Consider the following 25,493-nt stretch of genomic DNA (forward strand, 5'->3'; position numbering starts at 1 on the left):
ATTTTGTACACCTCCATAAGATAACCCCTCATCCTCCTGCGTTCCAAGGAATTAAGCTCTTGCCTGCTCAACTTCACCCGATAAGTCAGGCCCTCAAGTCCTGGCAACATCCTCATAAATCTTTTCTGCACCATTTCCAACGATCGCCCTGTTGGCGCTTCATCTCGCCGATCTATATAGGAGTCCACACCTGGAACATCGGATACATTAGATGAGGTTGGAGGAGGTGCAAGTGAACCTCTGCCTCACCCAAAAGGACTGTTGGGGTCCTTGGACGGAGTCGAGGGAGTTAGTATAAGGACAGGTGTTACATCTCTTGTGGTTGCTGGGGAAAGTACCTGGGGAGGAGGTGGTTTGGGTAGGAAAGGATGTTAACCAGGGAGTTGCGGAGGGAACGGTCTCTGCAGAGGAACAGAAAGGGGTGGAGATGGGAAGATGTGACTAGTGGAGGTGGTAAAAATGTCGGAGCATTATGTGCTATATGCGATGGCTGATGGGGTGGAAGGTAAGAACTAGGGGGACTCTGTCCCGGTTGCGACTGCGGGGAGGGGAAGCAAGGTCGGAGCTGCGGGGAACCATGAGTGAGGGCCACATCCATGGCAGAAGTGGGGAACCCCCGTTCCTTAAAGAATGAGGCATGGTATGGAACACCTCGTCTTGGGCACAGATGAGGCAGCCTCGGTGGAGGAATTGTGAATAGAGAATAGTCATTACTGGAGGCAGGGTGGGATGAAGTGCACTCTAGATAGCTGTGGGAGTCAGTAGGTCAGGCCTGTGATGGAGACTGTGAGATCCAGAAAGGGAAGGGAGGTTTCGCAGATGGTGCAAATGAATTTGAGTGCAGGATGGAAATTGGTAGTGAAGTTAATGAAGTCCATGAGTTCTGCATGGGTGAAGAAGGTAGTCACGATACAGTTGTCAAAGTAGCAATTTGGGGATTGGGCCGGTGTAAGCCTGGAATAGGGATTGTTCGACGTACCCTACAAAGAGGCAGGCGTAGCTAGGGCCCATGCAAGTGTTCATGGCCACGCCATGTGTGTAAACTAAATTAAAGTGGTACTGAGAGAGCGCTATATTGTCTGAACATGACAAAATTAGTGATTAGCGCACAATACTTCACCTGACCAATGGCGCATCTGACCAATGGCGCATCTGACCAATGGCGCATCTGACCAATGGCGCATCTGACCAATGGCGCATCTGACCAATGGCGCATCTGACCAATGGCGCATCTGACCAATGGCGCATCTGACCAATGGCGCATCTGACCAATGGCGCATCTGACCAATGGCGCATCTGACCAATGGCGCATCTGACCAATGACCTTGGGTGCTGTCTCTGCGGAGTTTGTACGTTCTCCCTGTGACCGCATGGGTTTTCTCCGGGTGCTCCGGTTTCCTCCCAGATCCCGAAGACGTACAGGTTTGTAGGTTAATTGGCTTCTGTAAATTGTCCCTGGTGAGCAGGATAGAACCACGGTGATCACTGATCGGCATGGACTCGGTGGGCCGAAGGCCCCGTTTCCACACAGTATCTCGAAACTAAACTAAACTAAACTAAACTGAACTAAACCAACACAGAGCCAGTACGTGGGGCAGGCATTACGAGCAGCCTAAAAGGCAGCAACTCTACCGCTGTGCCTCTGTGCCACTGGTCTTTTGTACTTTATAATTGTGGCTGCTCCTCAAAATGATATAAAAATGTCTGAAGAAGGGTCTCGACCCGAAACGTCACCCATTCCTTCTTTCCTGAGATGCTGCCTGACCTGCTGAGTTACTCCAGCATTTTGTGAATAAATACCTTCGATTTGTACCAGCATCTGCAGTTATTTTCTTATATAAAAATGTTGGTCACGCTGAGGCAGTGAAGGGTCTTGCCTCAATGATTAGTCGTTCTTTCTTTCACAGTGGTTAAAATGGAATAATTCCAAACACATCCATGTCTTTAAAGTCTTGTTCAGAGAGTTGGCTTTCGGGCTGCCTCAGGGCACCAACATTCACATTGCCTGTCTCCTCAGACAGATGCAACTTCCAATTTGCAGTGTTTAATCTTTCGCTTTGATTGTTGATACCCAAATTAGAGGGCGTCCCCGGTGACGTCAATTTCAATTGAGGCTTGAATTATGCTCACTCCAGAAGCTCTTGAAGGTAGAATACATATTCCACTGTGATCGGCTGTCGAGTCCTGGCACGTTGTGCACAAATGTAGATGATTTATATGACAAAGTAAAAATGCTTTTGCACACACTATTGATTCCCATGAGGGTGACGAACAGATGTGAATCAGTCAGAACATTGAGCACTGATGACTTTTCATTGGAAATGCTAACCCTTTGGAAATTCGACAACGTGCTCACCTCATGAGTCTAGGGTTGGGAGGCTCTGTTTCAGAGTAAGGGGAAGGCCAGTTGGGACATTGCTGAAGAGAATTTCTTCATGCAAATTTGAGTGAGACTTTGGAAACTTGTACTCCTTGCCGCTTTATAGAACTTTGGTTCAAGCACATTTGGAGTATTCTATGCTGTTCTGGTCGCCGCATTACAAGGAAGGTTGTGAAGGCTTTGGACAGCGTGCTGCAGAGGTTTCCCAGAATGTTAGAAACAAGGAACTGCAGATGCTGGTGGACGCTAAAAATGGACACAAAGTGCTGGAGTAAATCAGCGGGTCAGGCAGCATCTCTGGAGAAAAAGGATCAGTGACGTTTTAGGTCAGGACCTTCGGACTCAGTCTGAAGAAGGATTCCGACCCAAAACGTTACCTACCCATGCTGCCTACTAATCTCCGCCTTTAAAATATCCATGGACTTGGCCTCCTCAGCCTTCCGTGGCAATGAATTCCAGAGATTCACCACCCTCTGACTACTAAATGCAACCTCTGGTTCAATTCAGATTAATTCACCCAGAGAACACTGTCTAATTACGACAATGTGAAGCATGTCATTGCCAATCTGTGTATAATTGACCAACTCCCATTCCTAGATGCGTACAGTTGCTGTGCTGTAGTTAATTGGCCAATTACGGGACCAAGTTGGATAGTGTGACTGAGTTGTCTGTATCTTTCACAGGATATGTCAGAATAAACTCAAAAGGAAACTGATTATACAAAGCTGTCAGCTGTTCTGATATCTGTCATCCACATGCAGTGCTATACAGCAGGTACTTAACTTCACCTCCCCCAACCTGCACAGTAACCTTTGTGATACAACCAACTGTATAGCCCAGTTTCTCATATTGTGGTCGGTTATAAATAACAATAAATGTCTCACTGTAAAACAGCACTCAGTTTCTATCTGTTTTATATTGTATGCATATTTAGTTTAGTTTCGAGATACAGCATGGATGCAGGCCCTTCGGCCCACCGAGTTCATGTCGACCATCGATCACCCGTTCGCACCAGTTCTACGTTATCCTACCTTGTTATCCACTGCCGAAAGAGCACATTTTTACAGAGGCCAATTGTCCCACCAACCCGCACGTCTTTGGGATGTGGGAGGAAACCGGAGCACCCGGAAGAAACCCATGCAGTCACAGCGGGAATGTGAAACCACCAGAGACAGCCCCCATAGTCAGGAGCGAACCCGGTCAAAGCCCATAGTCTTTGCACTATCATTGTCTGTTTAGGTGTATATATAAAAATCACATATATAACTTTTTATGTTATTTATTACTAGACCAAGTGGACCCATTGGGCCCAATCCTCGTAGAGGGGAGCAGGGAAGGGGAGAGGGTGTGACTGAGGAGGCCACTCTCTCCTCCCCCACCCCCACTCTAACTCTCCCCCACCTCCCTTTTCCCCACGACCCCCCTTTTCCCCACTCTCTCCTCCCCCCAGCCCCCCCCATTCTCTCCTCCCCCACCGCCACTCTCACTCTCCCCCACCTCCCCTTTCCCCACCACCTCCCCTTTCCCCACCATCCCCCTTTCCACCACCCACCCCCCTGTCCCACTGAATCCCTCTGATTCAGCGGGACAGGCAGCATCTCTGGAGAGAAGGAATGGGTGACATTTTGGGTCGGGACTGATGTCGGAAGTGGGTGGGACAGAATTCATTACATCATTACATGAAGTCAGGACAGCTTTTTTTCTCAAACAAAACACTAAGTACTGGAGGATCGCAGCGGATCAGGCAGCAACTGAAGAGGTAATGTGCTGAGAAGGCAAAGCTGCGGCAATGTGGTGCAGCAGCAGGCTGCTGGGCCCAACAACCAGCCGCTGCTGCTGCTGCTGCTGCTGCCACTGCGTCCCCAGTCCCCCTCACAACGAGGGGGCCGGGAAGGGAGCCTCCTCCCACTCACTTCTGCCCTGGCTCCGTACTCACACAGACAGACACATGTTTTTCCGTTTATGCATTAAAAGCCGTGTCCGAGGGCCGGCCGGCCCGCCCGCCAGCGCAGCTCGCCCGCAGGTAGGCATCTCTCCACCGCCCATGGCGAGGGGAAAGAGGGAGGAGCGGAATCGGTTATTCAATGCAGAATAACACTTCCACACTCCCTCATGCACATTTCTTACACCGCCCCTTTTTTTTGAGCGATTAAAGATCATGAACGTGTTTTTAAAGGGGCGAGGGGAGGGAAAGGGAGGCAGCAACCTGGCAGCAGCAGCGGCAGCCATGGCAACGGCACTGCAGGCCGCAGGCTCTGGGTTGACACTGACTCACCCAAGGAGTTTTCCCCTTCCCATCCCCTGAGGCCATCCCGCCCCACCCTTCATCCCCTCCCCTACCTGTGGAAGCTGGTGTTGGCGTTCTTGTTGTACACGGCTGTGCATCCGTAGGCCGCGCAACTGGTCGGCATTATCTTTAAAACAAAATAAATTCCTTCCCCCCACAAAACCTCCTACAGAAAATAAAGCAAAGTTTTAATCACGCATTTGTAATGCCTCTGGTGCCTTTTTCCTCCTCCTCTTCATTTCTCAATCTCTCTCTTGCTTTCCTTCCCCCCCTCCTTTGCTAAGATGGCAGGTTGGTGAGTAGAGACCTTGCTGTGGGTGTGTGGGGAAAGTGGGAGATTCTCGTTTAAGTGCGTGGCGTGAGCAGGGACGTCTTTCCCCTCTCCTCTCTCTCACCCTGGGCAAACGCCATATTCCAGCTCAAGGTAGGGCTGACGTTTGTTTTACCTTGAATACAATGCAAAAGTGCTGGGGCAACTCAGTGGGAAGTTGGGAAGGAATTCCCTCCAAAGATGCTGCCTAACCCACACAGTTTGTCCAGCACTTTTAAGCTGAACTCAAGATTTCCAACATCTGCAGTTCCTTGTGTTTGTCTCTCTCTTTGTTTTTCTTTTAACCTTGGCTGTACTTAGGCAGGAGAATGCGGAGGATGTAAGACAAATTGCATCTTGTTCTCATTGGAGGCCCGAACACTTGTCTGTACAGAACAATTAAAAAATAATAATTTGGCACTTCCCGCCTACTCTACAATTCAATGATAGATCAGCCATGATATTATCTCTTTACAACTCGCCCTCACTAACCCTATATCGTTTCATTTGATCCAAGTTAAATTTTGCAAGTGCAGAATTCTATTCACAAACCTAAAATGTCGTGGCCAGTTGGAGTCACAAGAGACTGTGGACGATGTAATTTAGAGAGAAAAAAACGGACTATTGTAGGAATTCAGCATCTGTGGCACCTCATCAGGACTGATTGGCTAATTTTTTTTGCGCTACATGTGTTCTTTGCAGAAATTATGTATTTGCATTCTTGGGCACCTGTTCATTTATACGTTTGTAACATTGGGCAGTTTTTCAAAATTATTTCTGTTGGGATTGAGCAATGTTCTGAGATTTGGTTTGTTTAAAAAAGTACTGATGCAAACTGATGAAAATGCTCCCTTGAGACACCACCCGATAATTGACAATTCCAAGGCCATACTTTGGGAGGGGTTGGTGCTATTAGATTAAACCTTTATAACAAAACTAAAAGTATAAACAATAACATTGGGTTGCCATTGTGATGTGGGGAAAAAATTGCATTTTTTTCTTTAAAATAAATGGCTTAAAAAAAATAAAAATAAATCTCAATGAAAATCATAATTTTTCTTTAAAATGGTGTTTTTTTCTCCATTTGGTCTAGCACCCTCCCCTCACTACATCCCCTCAACCCTTCTTCTTCCCCACCCACTCCCCGCTTCCCCTCCCACCCCCCAGTCACCCACTCCACCCCCCTTTATCTCCCCATCTCCATTCTTAGGGGCTCTCCCGCCCGTCGGGTTTCCATGGTGATGTGGAACTTGGAGGTATTACTGCGCATGGGCAGCTGATGGGCACAGCAAGTGGAAAAGGGATTTATTAAATTTTAAAATGTGAATAACAAAATGTAACTATTTGAACATTAATAAGATTTCTTGATGCAGGAATTTTTAACATCAGAATCATTTCTCCTTTTCACAACAGGAAGGAGTTGGCAAAAATCGCCACAACAAAAGGTAAGAATGCCTTTCCAAGCAGCTGCACACATGGTCATACATTGCTCTTTGCTCAGCATTCAGCAGAGGCTCCTTCTCTTCAACAAATCACTGTTGTTCAGGGCTATTGTATTGCAGTTCACTCAGCAATTCTGGATTGTCACCATCAAGGTTCATCCTTCCATGTCTTGGTAGTGGCACATGAAAGTATCCCAGTGTCTTCTTGTAATTCACAAGCTTGTCTTGAATATACAACAGAGCCTGATCACGGTGCCTCTCATCAATCATGATATTTGGATCATCGATTGTTCTCCGCTCTCTTTGAAGATAATCTTCAGACATTGAATTCTTGAAGCGATCCCATAATTGTTGAGAAGAGTTGATCTCAGCAATCGTCAGCAAAACAAACAAATCTCTCATTGCTTTCGAAAGTCTTGGCCACTCAGCATCTTCCATTGTCTGTTGCCAATGGTCGTCAGTTTGCAACAAACCTCTTTCTATGCAGACGTCTTTGAAGGAAGGAAGAATATGTCCGTCATACGTCCTCAATGAATCGAAGGATACTGGCCCTTATTACGTGATGGAGAAACAGTCTCAAGTAGTAGAGGTCACATCTTGGAGAAACGGTATACACTCGTCCCAGAACGTTGGCTTCAAAAATAGCTGGAAGATCTTCCACTATCTTCCCAAACTTCCTTCTTTCCCATTTCTTATTGTTCCATGTGTAAAATCGGGTACATCAGCGTAGTACAATGTTCTTGCAAATTGATCTCGAGAACACAATTCCATGAATTCAGATAAAGTTGTTCTCGTGATATCCTCATTTCTCACCAGCCGAACAGCATCGACTCTGATGACGACTTGGTGTTCTTGCGGTAGATGTACCTGGAGTCGAATGACAGCAGGGCATCGCTCATGAGTTGGAAATCCAAGAATTTTAATCCCACTGCTTCTGTAGGGCGGCACGGTAGCGCAGCGGTAGAGTTGCTGCTTTACAGCGAATGCAGCGCCGGAGACTCAGGTTCGATCCTGACTATGGGTGCTGCACTGTAAGGAGTTTGTACGTTCTCCCCGTGACCTGCGTGGGTTTTCTCCGAGATCTTCGGTTTCCTCCCACACTCCAAAGACGTACAGGTATGTAGGTTAATTGGCTGGGTAAATGTAAAAATTGTCCCTAGTGGGTGTAGGATAGTGTTAATGTACGGGGATCGCTGGGCGGCACGGACTTGGTGGGCCAAAAAGGCCTGTTTCCGGCTGTATATATATGATATGATATGATGATATGACAGACCAATGTATCTGCCAGTAAAGTACTGTGCGATTTTGTCATCCCTGCTAACTCCAAAAACTGCTAGATCACTCCTCTTCAAGGTGTACTTGAACACGTATTTGACCGAATTTACAGAGGAGCATATCTCAACGTTGATGTGACATTTGAACAACTTCAAGAGTTGAGCATTACAGGGCACCACCCATTCAGAACTAATAGGTTGATCCCGGCGTCCTTCTTGATGTCCCTGAAATCCTCCCATATCCGGAGATCGTCTCCTGTACAGAGGATGTGACACATCTCTACACTTTCAGGACATTCAGAATTTTACATCAAATTCATAATATGGCACCTAATGAACTTTTCAGCAAAAAAAAGTATGCACGCCAAATGCGCATGCGCGTTGCGCTACATTCATGTGTGAAAAACGACTATTATTTCCAACAGTCAGTAGTTCTTGGACTACATGTACAATGTCAGGCCTGTCATGAGTATATTCTGGTATTTATAGAAAGGTTATTGAACAGAAATACTTTTTACAACAAAGAAAAAATTGTTTTGTTTTGTTTTTTCTATTTTGGTTTTTCCGTACACATCCCAATTCTCTTGATATTGAATAAAAGAACAATGATCAAAAAATGTATGACTAAGTTATGAAGAAAGATTTTCATTTAAAACTGCACATACCTAATTTCATTGAAGACATACTTGCTCCAGTGGTCTTCAAAAGCAAATCACAACGGCCCGGTGGGTGGGGAGGCGAGGACCGGCGGGTGGTGATGCAAGGCCCGGGTAGCGGCGAGGTGAGGCGAGGCCTGGGGCATGGCGAGGTGAGGCCCGGGGAGCGGCTAGGTGAGGCCCGGCGAGCAGCGGGGCGAGGCCCGGGCCCGGTGAGCGGGGAGGCGAGTCCCGGCGAGCGGTGAGGCGAGGCCCGGTGGGTGGGGAGGTGAGTTCTGGCGAGCGGCGAGGCGAGGCCTGGCGGGCGGTGAGGTGAGGCCCGGCGAGCCAAGGTGAGGCCCGCTGAGTGGAGAGGCCAGGCGCGTGGCGAGGCGAGGCGAGCGGCGAGGCCCGGCGGACAGCGAGGCCTGTTGGGCGGCAAGGCAAGGCCCGGCGAGCGGCGTGGTGAGTCGAGGCCCGGCCAGCTTCGAGAGGAGAGGAGAGGGGGGGAGAGGGGGGAGGAGGGGGGGAGAGGAGGGGGGGAGAGGAGGGGGGGGAGGGGAGTGGAGGGGGTGGGGGGGGGGGCGCTGCGCGAATGCGGGAGGGGTTTGGGCCCAGCGGGTTCGCTTGGTCTAATTAGTCTGACCTTTAACTGCTCGACGGTGGATCCGGGGCTGAGCGGTGAAGGAGGCTCCCGTGGCTGAGAGCAGCAGCAGCGGGAGCTGAAGGCTCGTTGGTAACGGCAGCGATGGAGACGACCGGGGTTTAGAGCGGCAGCGGCGGCCGCGGTGATAGCTGGGCGGGGGCTCCGGCGCTCAGTGGCGATGGCAGCAATGGAAACGACCCGGGTTTAGAGCGGCAGTGGGAGCAGCGGTGGCCATGATGGGGATGCCCGCAGTTTAGAGCGGCAGCGGGAGCAGCGGCGGCTGTGTGATGGCTTAGCGGAGAGCTGGAGAGCGGAGCGGCGGCCATGATGGAGATGCCCGGGGTTTAGAGTGGCAGCGGGAGCAGCGGTGGCTGTGTGATGGCGTAGCGGAGCTGGAGAGCGGAGCGGCGGCCATGATGGAGACGCCTGGGGTTTAGACGGGAAGGAGAAGCAGCGGCGGCGGCGCGATGGATCAGTGGGGCTCTGGGGCTTAGCAGTGATGGAGACGCCCATGGTTTGGAGCAGTGATGGCGGGGTGGGGGCTCCGGGGCGGAGCGGCGGCCATGATGGAGACGCGCGGGGTTTGGAGTGGCGGCAGTGACGCTCCCCCCACTTTGGCCGTGGAACCAATCGGACGTCTGGCTGGAAGTTGGAGCTGAACGAAAATGTCGACCCTCTCTCCCACTGCGCACGCACAGTCACCTGGTGGCCATCTTACATAAGTGTAGGCGCTGGTCTGGCGGCCATCTTACTTGAGGACCGGCCCCAACTGTGCATGTGCTGGTTTTTAAAAACTTTAAAATGTGAATAACTTTTAAAATATAACACCAATTTCAATAAAACTATCATTTTTACCATTAAAATGAATACAGTGAATAAGGTGGGCCTAAAAATGTTGCGCTATCTTGTACAGTTTTGGCTGAAGTTCAGTCACATACAAACAAACAAACGAGAGTTTTAGTACAGAGATAGATGTATTTTATAGAGTACTTTGTTTTCATCCTGTTATGCTGCTACAAGTAAGAATTTCATTGTTCCATTTTGGGACATATGAAACACTCTTGACTCTTGAGTTACTCCAGCAACTGCAATTGCTTGTTATAACATTTAGGCATTTAGAAGGATGAAGGTTTTTAGAAACATACAAACATAGAAAATAGGTGCAGGAGTAGGTCATTCGGCCCTTCGAGCCTGCACCGACATTCAATATGATCATGGCTGATCAGTATCCCGTACCTGCCTTCTCTCCATACCCCCTGATCCCTTTAGCCACAAGGGCCACATCTAACTCCCTCTTAAATATAGCCAATGAACAGGCCTCAACTACCTTCTGTGGCAGAGAATTCCACAGATTCACCACTCCTTGTGTGAAAAAAAACGTTCTCATCTCGGTCCTAAAAGACTTCCCCCTTATCCTTAAACTGTGACCCCTTGTTCTGGACTTCCCCAACATCGGGAACAATCTTCCTGCATCTAGCCTGTCCAACCCCTTAAGAATTTTGTAAGTTTCTATAAGATCCCCCCTCAATCTTCTAAATTCCAGCGAGTACAAACCGAGTCTATCCAGTCTTTCTTCATATGAAAGTCCTGCCATCCCAGGAATCAATCTGGTGAACCTTCTCTGTACTCCCTCTATGGCAAGAATGTCTTTCCTCAGATTAGGAGACCAAAACTGTACGCAATACTCCAGGTGCGGGCTCACCAATGCCCTGTACAACTGAATCACAGATTGTCACCAAGCGATAGAAAAGACATTTAAGTTAATATCAAGTTGAGCTGAAAGGCCTGTTCCCATGCCGTATGACTCTATCAAACTCGGTGACAGAATTGCTGCCATCTCTGCCTCTATAGACCCAATCACCCACACACGTTGGATTATCAATAATGTATTCTGCTGTCATATCCTAAAGCTTGTAGAGTCTTCATTGCGAGTTGGCACTTTTAAACAGCAGGAGTTCAATTCTTCCATGCTGTGATAAACTGTTCACAGCAAGGAGCTGTGTCACCTTAATCCTGGAGATTGTGGTTTGTTGCATGTTTTATAACAGTGAAGCTAATTATAGTGATACAGTGAATCACCAGTGGAGTTGAATAAAGCAGCTCATTGGCTGCACTAGGAACTAATTGTTGTTTGAGTTATTCCTTTCCTTGCTATCTGTATACACAAGACTTCCAACACATCTACTAACCCTAAATCTCTACACTCCCATAAACTTAAACTCATCCAAAACTTCAAATCCTTTCAGACGTTTATTTTAAGTTTATATTTGGGTTTGTCACATCTACTGAACTACAGTGAAAAAAAATGTTTTCTATCAAGTCAGATAATACTATACATAAACAGAATCAGGCCAAACTCAAGTACAATAGGTTAAGATGGAAAGTGTGCCGAGAAGATTTACGAGGATGTTGCCAGGACCTGGGTCTGAGCTAGAGGATAATGGGCAAGTTAGGATTATATTCCTTGGAGCGCAGGGGGATGAGGTGATCCTATAGAGGTGTATAAGATCATAAGGGGATTAGATAAGGTAGATGCACTGAGTCTTTCACTCAGAGTAGCGCAATCAGAGTATTACCTGAATGGTGAACGATTAGGAGAAGGGGAGATGCAACGTGACCTGGGTGTCATGGTGCACCAGTCATTGAAAGCAAGCGTGCAGGTGCAGCAGGCAGTGAAGAAAGCGAATGGTATGTTGGCATTCATAGCAAGAGGGTTTGAGTTTAGGAGCAGGGAGGTTCTACTGCAGTTGTACAGGGCCTTGGTGAGACCGCACCTGGAGTATTGTGTGCAGTTTTGGGCTCCTAATCTGAGGAAAGACGTTCTTGCCTTAGAGGGAGTACAGAGAAGGTTCACTAGATTGATCCCTGGGATGGCGGGACTTTCATATGAAGAAAGACTGGATAGACTAGACTTGTACTCGCTGGAATTTAGAAGACTGAGGGGGGATCTTATAGAAACATATAAAATTCTTAAGGGGTTGGAGAGGCTAGATGCGGGAAGATTGTTCCCGATGTTGGGGGAGTCCAGAACCAGGGGTCACAGCTTAAGGATAAGGGGGAAGTCTTTTAGGACCGAGATGAGAAAACATTTCTTCACACAGAGAGTGGTGAGTCTGTGGAATTCTCTGCCACAGAAGGTAGTTGAGGCCAGTTCATTGGCTATATTTAAGAGGGAGTTAGATTTGGCCCTTTTTGCTAAAGGGATCAGGGGGTATGGAGAGAAGGCAGGTACAGGTTACTGAGCTGGATGATCAGCCATGATCATATTGAATGGCGGTGCAGGCTTGAAGGGCCGAATGGCCTACTCCTGCACCTATTTTCTATGTTTCTATGTTTCTAATCAAGAACCAGAGGTCATGGGTTTAAAGTGAGAGGGAAAAGATTTAATCGGAACCTGAGGGGCAACCTTTTCACAGTGAGTGTGGTGGGTATATGGAACGATCTGCCAATTAACCCAGAGGTCAATTAACCTACAAAACCTGCACACCTTTGGGATGTAGGAGGAAACTGGAGCACCCAGAGGAAACTAATGTGGTCAGAGGGAGAATGTGCAAACTCCACACAGACAGCACACGAGGCCGGGATCGAACCAGTATCTCTGGCGCTGTGAGGCAGCAGCTCCACCAGCATTTCCTTGAGCAGTGCCACCCATGCACTCCCTCCACAGGGAGAATGTGCAAACTCCACACAGACAGCACCCGAGGTCAGGATCGAACCAAGGTGTGATGAGGCAGCAGTTCCACCACTGTGCTGCCAAAATGATAATTTTTCTCGTGATAATTTAAAATCATGAGTAGCAATTCAAGTGCGTTAGAAACATCTGTTTTCTCTCAGAGACGATGAGCGGAGAATATCCTCTGATGATTCTCTTTCCAATGTGGTTTTGCTTCTCCCGCAGTCAATGGCTGGGTCCCAGTCCTGTGGGTTGGACACATCCCACACTTCCACAGTGCCGTTTCCAGGGCCTTATCTCACAAATGCCGGCAGCGCACATTTCCGAGCCTCAGCAGTCACTACCATTCGAGTCAAGGGAACAAATCGAGTCGAGAAAATCTGCAGTAATGAGTGCCCCGTGGCATTTATCACAGCGACAGAATGGTAAATGATGCACTTTATTTTTTCCTGTGTGTATTCACCTGCGTGCAAAGATAGAGAGCAATTAACGTTTGCAGCAACGTGACATGCCATCCTGCTGACCAGTTTAGTGCTAATAATTTGGACAAAACCACCTGCCTTTCCACTCAGTCAGCTGTCAGCTATTTCCTCCTTTATTTCTCGGAGTAGAAGCACATAGCGCATAGAACAGCACAGGCTAAGAACAGGCCCTTTGGCCCACAATGTCTGTGCCTAACATGATTTTATGAGGCTATCAAGTCTGAGCTATTGGGAGAGTTTAGAGTTTATAGATACAGAGCGGAAACAAGCCCATCGGACCACCAGGTCCATGTGGACCCAGCGATCTCCGTAAACTAGCACCACCCTATCCACTAGGGACAATTTACAATTTTTACCAAAGCCAAATTAACCTACAAACCTGTACGTCTTTGGAGTGTAGGAGGAAACCGGAGGCACCCGGAGAAAACCTGCACGGTCACAGGGAGAACGTGCAAATTCCATACAGACAGCACCCATAATCAGGATCGAACCCAGGTCTCTGGTGTTCTCAGGCAGCAACTCTACTGCTGTGCCACCGTACTGCCCATAGAGGTTGGGCAGGTTCGAACTCTATTCCTTAGAGCGCAGGTGGATGATGGGTGATCATATCGAGGTGTACAATATAATGAAGGGACTAGATAGGGTGAATGCACAGACCAACGATCACCCACACACTAGTTCAATCTTGCACACCAGAGATAATTTACAGAAGCCAATTAACCTACCATCCCGCACGTCATTGGAATGTGGGAGGAAACGGGAGCACCTGCAGAAAACCCGTGCGGTCACAGGGAAAACGTACAAACATCATATAGAGAGCACCTGTAGTCAGGATCGAACCCCGGTCTCAGGTGTTGTAAGGCAGCAACTCTAAAGCAGTCCCTAGTGGGATCTTAGCATCGAAGAATGGTTTCAAACACATTTTCTGCCCATTCACAGCAAGTGAGAAGTTGATCTACATATTTTTGATGTGAGAGGCAATTTTATTAACAGCTCTATTCAACCCAAAGACAAAACAGCGTAAAAAAAAAATAGGTAAGCAGATGGCAATATAAAAACTTTATCTCTTCAATTGAGCAGATGCAATGAGGTGGATTCACACAAAGACTAATACTAAGTCTCGCAACTTCCTTGCCTCTTTGGCAGTGAGTAAAACAATTTTCACAAAATTACGTTTCTCACAAAATGTAGAAAACCAAAATATTTTTTACTTCCTGGGTCATTTTGTAATCAACAATTTCAATACTCTCAATAATAGACAGTCTGAAGAAGGATCTCGACACGAAAAGTCATCTATCCATGTTCTCCAGAGATACTTCCTGACCCGCTGAGTTACTCCAGCACTTTGTGTCTTTCTTCGGTACAAACCCCTCATCTGCAGTGCCTTTCTACACAATCTCAATAACCCTTGGTTTAGTACCTCTACACGCTTGGTTTAGTACCTCTACGCGCTTGGAAGCCAAAGGAATGGTTTTTCCATTCTCCTCCTGGAAATCAAGATTTAATTTCTCAAGTTAATGGATATTGATACATAAAGAACACAAAAGACAAATCCACACTGGGATTATTCATACCTCCTCAAAACCGCCTGCAAACATTTTCTGCATCATTTACTGTGATTCTTCATGTGCCAAGTTACTGTTTAGTTTAGTTTAATTTAGAGATGCAGCGTGGAAACTGACCCTAAGCCCCACCAAATCTGTGCCATCCAGTGATGACCTGTATACTAGTTCTATCCTGTGCAATAGGGAGACTTTTTACAGAAGCGAATTAGTTTTTCAAACCTGCATGTCTTTGGGATGTGGGAAGAAACCGGATCACCCGGAGAAAACCCAAGTGGTCACAGGGAGAATATACAAAATCCGTACAGACAGCACTGTAGGAAGGAATTGCAGATAGGAGACATTTCGAGTCGAGACCCTTCTTCAGACTGAAAATCAGAGGAAAGGGAAACTAGAGGTGTGAAAAGTAACCTTTCAATTCCCTCTCTCTTTGCACCTCTCCCACCCTAGTCTTGCACGTTCCACTGTTAGCATCCATATATCCCTTCGTTATCACATCTTCCACAGCCAACAACTGTGGTCTCTACCCTTCCTTGGTCATCGGTGATGGCTCTGATTTATTCGGAACCTTTTCATACCTCTAGTTTCCCTCTCCCCTGACTCTCAGTCTGAAGAAGGGTCTCGACTCGAAACATCACCTATTCTTTTTCTTCAGTGATGCAGCCTGAACCGCTGAGTTACTCCAGCATTTTGTGTTTATCTTTGGCGTAAACCAGCATCTGCAGTTCCTTCCTGCACGTTTTTGTAAAGCACTCTGTTTTGTTTAGTTAATTGTTTTAATCTAACTGCTATTGTGGCAACAGCTGTGTTGTCCATTGTTTCTTTTACAAGACTGGGAGCAGAGATTGCCAATATCTCCAAGACCAACAAGCCAAGAGCAATCAAACAATCAGCGGACAGAATGAAATTCCGAAAAGAGAAGCAAAAGCTTGTGCAAATCCTGTGGGGAATAAGGAGATTGGGATCACTGGGCTGAAGGGAAGAACTGCAGAAAATCATCCCAGAGATCATCGCAGGGTTATTAACAAACCTGAGGGAAATTGAGAAAAGATGACAGTGAGTGAAATGCTTTGAAAAAATCATTCAATTAAACAGCACGGTGGTGCAGTGGTCGAGCTGCTGTCTGACAGCACCAGAAACCTGGATTGGATTCTGAATACGGGTGCTGTCTGTACGGAGTTCGTACATTCTCCCTGTGACCACGTGGGTTTTCTCCAGCTGCTCCGGTTTCTTCCCACATTCCAGCGACATGGTAGTTTGTAAACTAACCAGCTTCTGTAAAAAATCTCCCTATTGTGTTAGACAGAACGAATATACAGGTGATCGCTGGGAGGCACGGAACATTTTCAATGTTCTTAATTATGATTCCATTTCAACAATGTCTAATTATCAACGAGATGGAAAAAAGTGATATTAGCCTTTATTGATCCATCAAAAGCAATCAGAATGATGTGGAGGGGTTGTGACCTCAATGTCACCACTTGTGGTCCCATCTCCTTGCGGGATGGTCATAGGATCAATACTTTGAGATCAAAAGGTAGTGCAGCAGTAGAGTTGCTGCCTTACAGCGCCAGAGACCCAGGTTCAACCCTGACTACGGGTGCTGTCTGTATGGAGTTCGTATGTTCTCCCTGTGACTGTGTGGGTTTTCTCTGGGTGCTCCGGTTTCCTCCCACACTCCAAAGACGTACAGGTTTGTATGTTAATTTGGCTTTGGTAAAAATGGTAAATTGTCCCTAGCGTGAGGATAGTGCTAGTGCATGGGGGATCGCTGGTCGGCGTGGACCCGGTGGGCCGAAGGACATGTTTTTGCACAGTACCTCTAAACTAAACTAAACTAAATTAAATGCACGGCTACCGATGATATGATTGCAGAATCAGTACTGGGGCCAATCAAGAACAGGTCATATGGACTGCATGGAGACACAAGGAACTGCAGATGCTGGATTACAATAAAAGACACAGTGCTGGAGTAACTCGGCAGGTCAGGCAGAACTTGGAGAGGTGATATTCCGGGTTGGGACGCTTCTTCAAACCAAAAGGGGCAGGGTGGAGAGAGGGAGAAAGCTGGAAGAGAGGAGGGGCAGGACCAAGCATGGTGAATGGGAGGTGGATACAGGTGAGGGGGGTGTTTAGATGGGTAGATAGTTGGACAAAAGCCAGAGATGAAAAGCCAAAAGGTGTGAGATAAGGATACAACGATGAGTTAATGATACATTTGACGCATATTAATTAAAGGAACAGTTAGTGTGAATGACCTAATGGTGTGGGAGGTATAAATGAGGGCACAGCTCAATCAGCGTGAATGTCCAATTGAAGTATTGCAAACATATGCTACTTTAGTTATTAATTAATTAATGGGCATCAGAAATACAGAGTCGTTCAGCAGAAATTAAAGAGTGGGCATTGCGTATTTAATGGAGCGGCATGTGAGTGTGAACTGATGGAGCAGTTAGCCTGAAGGAAGGTATCACAGGGCAGTGGGCATGACTGGAATAGTCAGCACAAAGAAACAAATGAAGCGATTGGCATGTAGTTAGATGATGGAGCATCTGGCATAATGAAAGTAATGGAGCAGCAGACACATCACAGCCATGCCAAAAGTAATTGGATTCATACTTGTGCACTTGTGAATAAAACAAGGTACAAAGTGCTGGAGTAACTCTACAGGTCAGCCAGCATCACTGGAGAACAGGGATAGGTGATGTTTCAGACTGAGTCTGAAGAAGGGTCACGACTCGAAGCATCCATGTTCTCCAGAGATGCTGCCTGACCCTCCTTGTGGAATTTTCAGTGCAGTAGACACATTGGCCTGATTGTTGCTAACATTACTACATCAAGTTGGCAGTATTTGTCTGTTGAAGTGCTACTTAGTCTTGTTTTGTGTAAATCCCAGATCCAGAGGTTGTACTCTTCCATGTGGGATGTAGTGACCAAGCTGGGTCAGACTGATGTTCTGTAGCACTTCCAATGAGGAATTTGCTTTTGAAAATAGTCCTGGCTTAGACCTTTTGCGGAATCGGGGAACCCTATAATTTCAGGGGGGATTGGAGTGTCACAGGAAAAAAGGTGTGTGATATTTATAAGGAATTGTATTTTTATTAGGATTTAAGTTTGTTCAAAAAATTAATAATTTGTTTTTTTATTTTAACTGTTTCTGAATAATGTTTAAATACTATTTTAGCAATCCTGAAGTTACTCCAGCACTTTGTGTGCTTTTTTGTAAACTAGCATCTGCAGTTCCTTGGTGGACACAATATGCTGGAGTAACTCAGCTGGTCAGGCAGCATCTCAGGAGAGAAGGAATGGGTGACATTTTTGTTTTCCTACACATCTGCAGTTCCTTGTTTTGACATGCAGAGGAGTTTTGTGGACAGGGTGTGCTGTGGACTACTTTTTATCTCTTTTACATTGATCAAGACTCTATTGCCACTCAGGATCCCGATTCTTGACTGCAAGATACTCCTGACCAGCAAGGGTACGGATAGGGCGAGTACAGGTGAATGGTGGTTCCAAGTAGACAGGAGGGCTTCAGCAATACTACCCAGGCATAAGACCAATCAACAGAAAGTGCCAACATGGACATAAGGTCAAAAGTGATAGGAGCAGAAATAGGCCATTTGGCCCATCAAGTCTACTCCACCATTCAATCATCGCTGATCTATCTCTCCGTCCTAACCCCATTCTCCTGCCTTCTCCCCATAACCCTGGTACTGGAGAATGGTGCCATTGTACATGAAGCTCCTTGCTGTATTCATCACTAATATATGCATAATGGGAGCCATATGAACGAGGAATTATAATTGCATCCTGGTGTACATGACCATATACTAATCTGAATTTGACTGAATCGGAACCAAAAAAACCAGGAATCACTGATACAATGGATCTGTGAAGCTGCAATCATCGGAAGATTTGTACATGAATAAGAGGAGTTGGGACGTTATGTTACAGTTGTATAAAGCGCAGGTGAGGCCACAGTTGGAGTGTAATGTTCACATTTGGAGAGCCCGCCATAGGAAAGATGTTAAAAGAGTGCAGAGAAGATTTGCAATGATTGCCAGGGGTTTGAAGGCCTGGGCTATAGAGATAGGTTGGGCAGGCTTGGACTTTATTCCTTGGAGCGCAGGAGAATGAAGGATGTTCTTAAAAATATATATAAGATCATGAGGGAAATTGATAGGGTGAATGCACAGAGTCTTTTACCAAGTAAGGGAATCAAGAACGAGACGACATAGGTTTAAGGTGAGAGAGGAAAGATTGAATAGGAAACTTTTTATATCAGAGGGTCTTGGGTATATGGGAAGAGCTGCCAATGGAGATAATTGAGGCAGTTATTATAACACCATTTAAAGGTATTTGAACAGGTACATAGATTGGAAAGACTTGGAGGGATATGGGCAAAACACGGACAGATGGGGCTCGTGAAGGTGGGGCATGTTAGTTGGATTGGGCGAGTTTGGCCGAAGGGCCTGTTTTCGTGCTCTATGAGTGGACAAATGAGTTGAGTATAGGAGCAAAGAGGTCCTTCTGCAGTTGTACAGGGCCGTAGTGAGACCGCACCTGGAGTACTGTGTGCAATTTTGGTCTCCAAATTTGAGGAAGGATATTCTTGCGATTGAGGGCGTGCAGCGTAGGTTTACTAGGTTAATTCCTGGAATGGCGGGAATATGTTGAAGGACTGGAGCACCTAGGCTTGTATACACTGGAATTTAGAAGGATGAGAGGGGATCTTATCGAAACATATAAGATTATTAAGGGGTTGGACACGTTTGAGGCAGGAAACATGTTCCCAATGTTGGGGGAGTCCAGAACAAGGGGCCACAGTTTAAGAATAAGGGGTAGGCCATTTAGAACGGAGATGAGGAAAAACTTTTTCAGTCAGAGAGTTGTGAATCTGTGGAATTCTCTGCCACAGAAGGCAGTGGAGGCCAATTCTCTGAATGCATTCAAGAGAGAGATAGATAGAGCTCTTAAGGATAGCGGAGTCAGGGTGTATGGGGAGAAGGCAGGAACGGGGTACTGATTGAGAATGATCAGCCATGATCACATTGAATGTCGGTGTTGGCTCGAAGGGCCGAATGGCCTACTCCTGCACCTATTGTCTATTGTCTATTATCTATTAAATCACAAATTAATGCTAGAAACTGTGGGCACACGGAAGAAGGCAAAACTGCAGGCTAACCAGACACCAGCAAGAGTGTGCAGCACAAATATCCACAGGCTCAATTACTAAAATTACTCAAAGAATAATTACTTTATCCTTTATCTGTTGTTACAAGTTATTTTTGGGGGGATGCACTTCGAGAGTAGATGGAGAATAGATTGACCTGGATTTACTTGTCCCACTGATAAGACAAGTGAGACGGGGTGGCTTGGTAATGAAAAATAACATCTCACACATAGTGTTGGAAATCCTTTCAATTTCACTTGGACAGGAAGATTGGAACAGAGACTTTAGAGCAAGACACTTACAAACACTGTTGTTTTATATTCTAAAAGTCTCGTAGGTTTGTTTTAAGGTTAAAAAGAAGGAGGATAGTTAGATTATTACTGACATGGGATGATGACCAGTCATTCTTCAATAAACACAGAACATTCTATGGCTTATCAAAAAGATAAACAGTATAGAAATCTGAAGGGCAACATTTTCACTCAGATGGTGGCACATGGATAGAGTTGGCATTTAAAAATGCATGTCTCCAGATTCAGGGTCAGTTTCTTCCCGGCTGTTCTCAGGTAACTGAAACGCCCTCTCACCAACTGGGGAGCAGTCCTGACCTCCCACCTACCTCATTGGAGTCCTTCAAATTATCTTTAATCGAACTTTACTAGACTTTATCTTACACTAAAGGTTATTCCCTTTATCCTGTAACTATACACTGTGAACGGCTTGATTGAAATCATATATAGTCTAGCAGCTAGCGATAAATAGGTTTTAAGATGCAAAGAAAAATGAAGCTGATCAAACCGCTGCCTCTCAGAGCCAGAGACCCGTGTTTAATCCTGACCTTGGGCACTATTGTATCTGCCTCCACTACCATGCCTGGCAGTGTGTTCCAGGCACCCACCATTCTCTGTGTAAAAAACTTGCCCTGCATATCTATATACTAAAACTCGTTTGTTTGTTTGTCTGTTCCTGAACTACAGCCAAAATGGTACACGATAACGCGACAATTTTAGACCCACCTTACTCACCGTCATCCCTTTGGTGCTAATGGAAGAAGTTTCATTGAAATCGGTGTTATATTTTTAAAGTTATTCACATTTTAAAGTTTAAATCTATCTCCTAGGGAGGGAGGGGGGAGAGAGGGTGGGAGGAGGGTAGGGAGGGGGGGGGGGGGAGGAGGGATAAGGGGGTTTGATGGGGGGTGGAGTGGGGGGGAGTTGAAGGGGAGGGGGAGGTGAGGGGGAGGGGGGTGGGCGACGGGAGAGGGGGAGGGGGGTGGGCGACAGGAGAGGGGGAGGAGGGGAGGGAAGGAGGAAGGGAGGAGGGAGTGGGTAGGGGGAGGGGAGAGGGAGGGAGGGAGGGGGAGGGGGAGGGGAGGAGGGAGGGAGGGATGGGGGAGGAGGGAGGAGGGGGAAGGGGGGGAGGGGGGGAGAAGGGAGGGGGGTGGGGGAGGAGGGTGCTGCACCAATGCAGGAGAGGTTTGGGCCCAAATTTTGCGCCTCTCAAATTAAAGCTCTGCCCTTTAGTCTTTGACATTTGCACCCTGGGATAAAAGTTCTTACTGTCTGCTCTATCTATGGGTGGTGCAGTGGTGCAGCAGGTACAGCTGCTACCTCACAATGCCAGAAACCTGGATTCAATCCTGACCTCACGTGCTCTCTGTGTGGAGCTTGCATGTTCTCCCTGTGACCACGTGAGTTTCCCTAGGGTGCTCAGGCTTCCTGCCACATCCCAAAGACGTGTAGGTTTATAGATTAATTAACCTCTGTGAAATTGCCCCTGGTATGTAGAGTGGATGCGTAAATGGGATAACAGAACTTGTGTGAACAGGTAGTATTAATCGCAGTGGAGCAAATAGTACCTTCGATTGTGTGAACAGGTGATCAATAGTCCGCATGGACTCGGTGGGCTGAAGGGCCTGTTTCCATACTATATCTCTAAACTAAACTGAACTGAACTGAACTAAATTGAACTGAACTAAATTAAACTGGACTGAACTAAACTGAACTAAATTAAACAAAACTGAACTAAACTAAACTAAACTAAACTATGCCTCAACTCCCATTAATAGAAAAAAAACATGCAGTGGGGAATAGCTGATGTCACTGAATGTTTGGAAGTAAAACATGCAGGGCTAAATTTATAAAGTAAATTGCAAAAAGGAAATGAAGCTTGAAGTAGAGATCTCTATCAGGTGATGAAATGCAACTGCCTTACAGGGCCAATCCTCTTGTACGTCGCTTGTGTTGACGTTCACTATTACAGCAGCTTGACATCATGAGGATGATGCAGATCTCGAGCAGTTGCCAGAAGTGGCACATTGTCTCCAGCGGTAGTGTGTTACGTGGGTGGTTAATGTACAATAACGTTCCTGTGCGCTGGATGATAGAACAGATGGAACTCAAGGTTGCCTAATTTAAATTCAGAGCCCATCCAAGTCTTGAATATTGTGTTCCCCTCTGGGTTATTTTATTTCCAGCCGTCATCTCCTGTTCCTGAGAAAGATACAAGCATTTGCTGGTACCAAGGGCAATGCTGACAATTTTGCACCGACATTAAGGTGTTTTATTTTCCCGGAAGGGGCCTGAACTGCATTTTCTATTTCCTTTATTATTCTTTCATTGTACATGAAAAAACAGAGAGGCTTCAGTGATTGGAGACTGCTGAATGCGCTGTGCATTCATCATTATTTATTGGGTTCGTAGAGAGAGTGAGAGAAAGAGAGGTTAATGTAGAGGGTGATGTATTTTACATTGTTTTCTTCGACTCTATTTGTTTACATTGATTTATGAATTTAACTGTCCAACTTTCTTTACGTTTTGGTGTTAGCTGATAAGATGCGCAAGACCCACGGCGGAGACGGTGACTGGTTGCCTCATCAAGCCTGACCACACTCTTTGAGAAAGCTACCCAATTAGTCCCTGGCCCCGTAAACCACCAGGTGGCGCCAGCAATGGCTGCCTCCCCAACAGTCTGTCTGTCCCTTCCTTCTTTGTGTTTTAATAGTATGTGTTAAAATGTATGTTTTAGTTTTCTTTAGCTTATTTAATGTGGGGGGTGGGATTGGGGGATACCTTTTCTAATCTCTTACCTCGACGGAGATGCAATTTTTTTTCTGTATCTTATCTCCATCCGCACTGCGGCCTAACATCGAGGAGTAGGCGGCCTTTGCTGGAGACCGACTTTCGAGAGCTCCACCGCAGGGAGCCTATGAGACTTTAACACCGCAGAGCCCGTGATTCCTTTGCCAGGGATCGACCTTGGAGCTCCAACCGTAGGTGCTTGCAGACTTAACATCATGGAGCCCGCGGTCCCTGGCCAGAGACCGACTTTGGGAACTCCAAGCCGCAGGAACTTTGACCGCCCCGACACTTTTTTTTCCATATGGCTCTATGGCAATTTGCATGTCACTGCACCTTAATTGGTACATGTGACAATAAAAGACCTTTGAAACTTTTGAAACTGGAAATATTTCTCCTTCAAATATTTATCCAATTCCTTTATGCAAGTTACTACTCATTTCGCTGCCATCACTCTTTCAGCTAATAGTCTTACAAAGAGAAGAGCAAAAGCTGAGAGAGCCTCATTACCACAGGAGATCAAAGGAAGAGGTGTGAAGGTCATAGTCATAGAGTCATACAGCATGGAAACAGGTCTTTCAACCCAATTTGCCCACACCAGCCAACATGTCTCATCTACACTAGCCCCACCTGCTTTCATTTGGCCCATTTCCCTCTAAACCTGTCCTATCCATGTATCTGTCTAGATGTTTCTTAAACATTGCCATAGTACCCGCCTTAACCACCTCCTCTGGCAGTTCGTTCCATAAAGGTCTTTGGATGGAGAGTTTGTAGTCCAAGGGTCATCTGGTTCTTCCCTCTCTGTGGAGTCCTGGGTTCACAGAGGACTTGCACCCACTCCAGTTCCATGGGTTCTGAGGTGATAAATGGGTCCCTTTCGGAATGGCAGGCAGTGACCAGTGGGGTACCGCAAGGTTCGGTGCTGGGACCCCAGCTATTTACGATATACATTAATGACTTAGACGAAGGGATTAAAAGTACCATTAGCAAATTTGCAGATGATACTAAGTTGGGGGGTAGTGTGAATTGTGAGGAAGATGCAATAAGGCTGCAGGGTGACCTGGACAGGTTGTGTGAGTGGGCGGATACATGGCAGATGCAGTTTAATGTAGATAAGTGTGAGGTTATTCACTTTGGAAGTAAGAATAGAAAGGCAGATTATTATCTGAATGGTGTCAAGTTAGGAGGAGGGGGAGTTCAACGAGATCTGGGTGTCCTAGTGCATCAGTCAATGAAAGGAAGCATGCAGGTTCAGCAGGCAGTGAAGAAAGCCAATGGAATGTTGGCCTTCGTAACAAGAGGAGTTGAGTATAGGAACAAAGAGGTCCTTCTACAGTTGTACCGGGCCCTGGTGAGACCGCACCTGGAGTACTGTGTGCAGTTTTGGCCTCCAAATTTGAGGAAGGATATTCTTGCTATGGAGGGCGTGCAGCGTAGGTTCACTAGATTAATTCCCGGAATGGCGGGACTGTCGTATGTTGAAAGGCTGGAGCGATTGGGCTTGTATACACTGGAATTTAGAAGGATGAGGGGGGATCTTATTGAAACATATAAGATAATTAGGGGATTGGACACATTAGAGGCAGATAACATGTTCCCAATGTTGGGGGAGTCCAGAACGAGGGGCCACAGTTTGAGAATAAGGGGTAGGCCATTTAGAACGGAGATGAGGAAGAACTTTTTCAGTCAGAGGGTGGTGAAGGTGTGGAATTCTCTGCCTCAGAAGGCAGTGGAGGCCAGTTCGTTGGATGCTTTCAAGAGAGAGCTGGATAGAGCTCTTAAGGATAGCGGAGTGAGGGGGTATGGGGAGAAGGCAGGAACGGGGTACTGATTGATAGTGATCAGCCTTGATCGCATTGAATGGCGGTGCTGGCTCGAAGGGCTGAATGGCCTACTCCTGCACCTATTGTCTATTGTCTATTGTCTATTGTCTATTGAAGTGAAAAACAAATTGCGCAGAGCAAGAACGAGCTAAGCTTAGGAAAAAAGGGAGAGCATGTAAGAAAGAAACTTGGAGTCAGGTCAAGAGTCAAGGAAGTCAAGAGTATTTAATTGTCTTTCAGCAGCACAACAGGCCTGTAAACACAATCCTCATAGATAACTTAATAAACAGAAAAAAATAAAATTCAATAAATTAAAAACCTAAAAATGAGTGCAGAAAAAGCCCAAAAGTCTTAATTGTAACCAAAACAGTTCCTAATTCACAGTTTATTTGGTGTTTGTGGTGTTCATCAGCTTGATGGTTGTTGGGAAGAAACTGTTCTTAAACCTGTAGGCCAAAATTTTCAGACTCCGAAACCTACTTCCCGATGGCAGGAATGAAATGAGAGTGTGGCCAGGACGGTGTGGGTCCTTGATGATGCTGGCTACCCTTTAGGAGGCAGCACCTCTTGTACTTCACTTTGATGGTGGGGGGGTCAGTACCCGTGATGGACTGGGCAGTCTTCACCACTTTTTGTAATCTCCTTTGTTCCTAGGCGCTCGAGTACCAGGCCAAAAAGCAACCAGTTAATAGGCTGAGTAGAATTTCAAAGGTCGTTCAAAGCTCTGGA

Source organism: Rhinoraja longicauda, chromosome 11 (assembly GCF_053455715.1).
Source record: "Rhinoraja longicauda isolate Sanriku21f chromosome 11, sRhiLon1.1, whole genome shotgun sequence".
Classification (NCBI taxonomy): domain Eukaryota; kingdom Metazoa; phylum Chordata; class Chondrichthyes; order Rajiformes; family Arhynchobatidae; genus Rhinoraja; species Rhinoraja longicauda.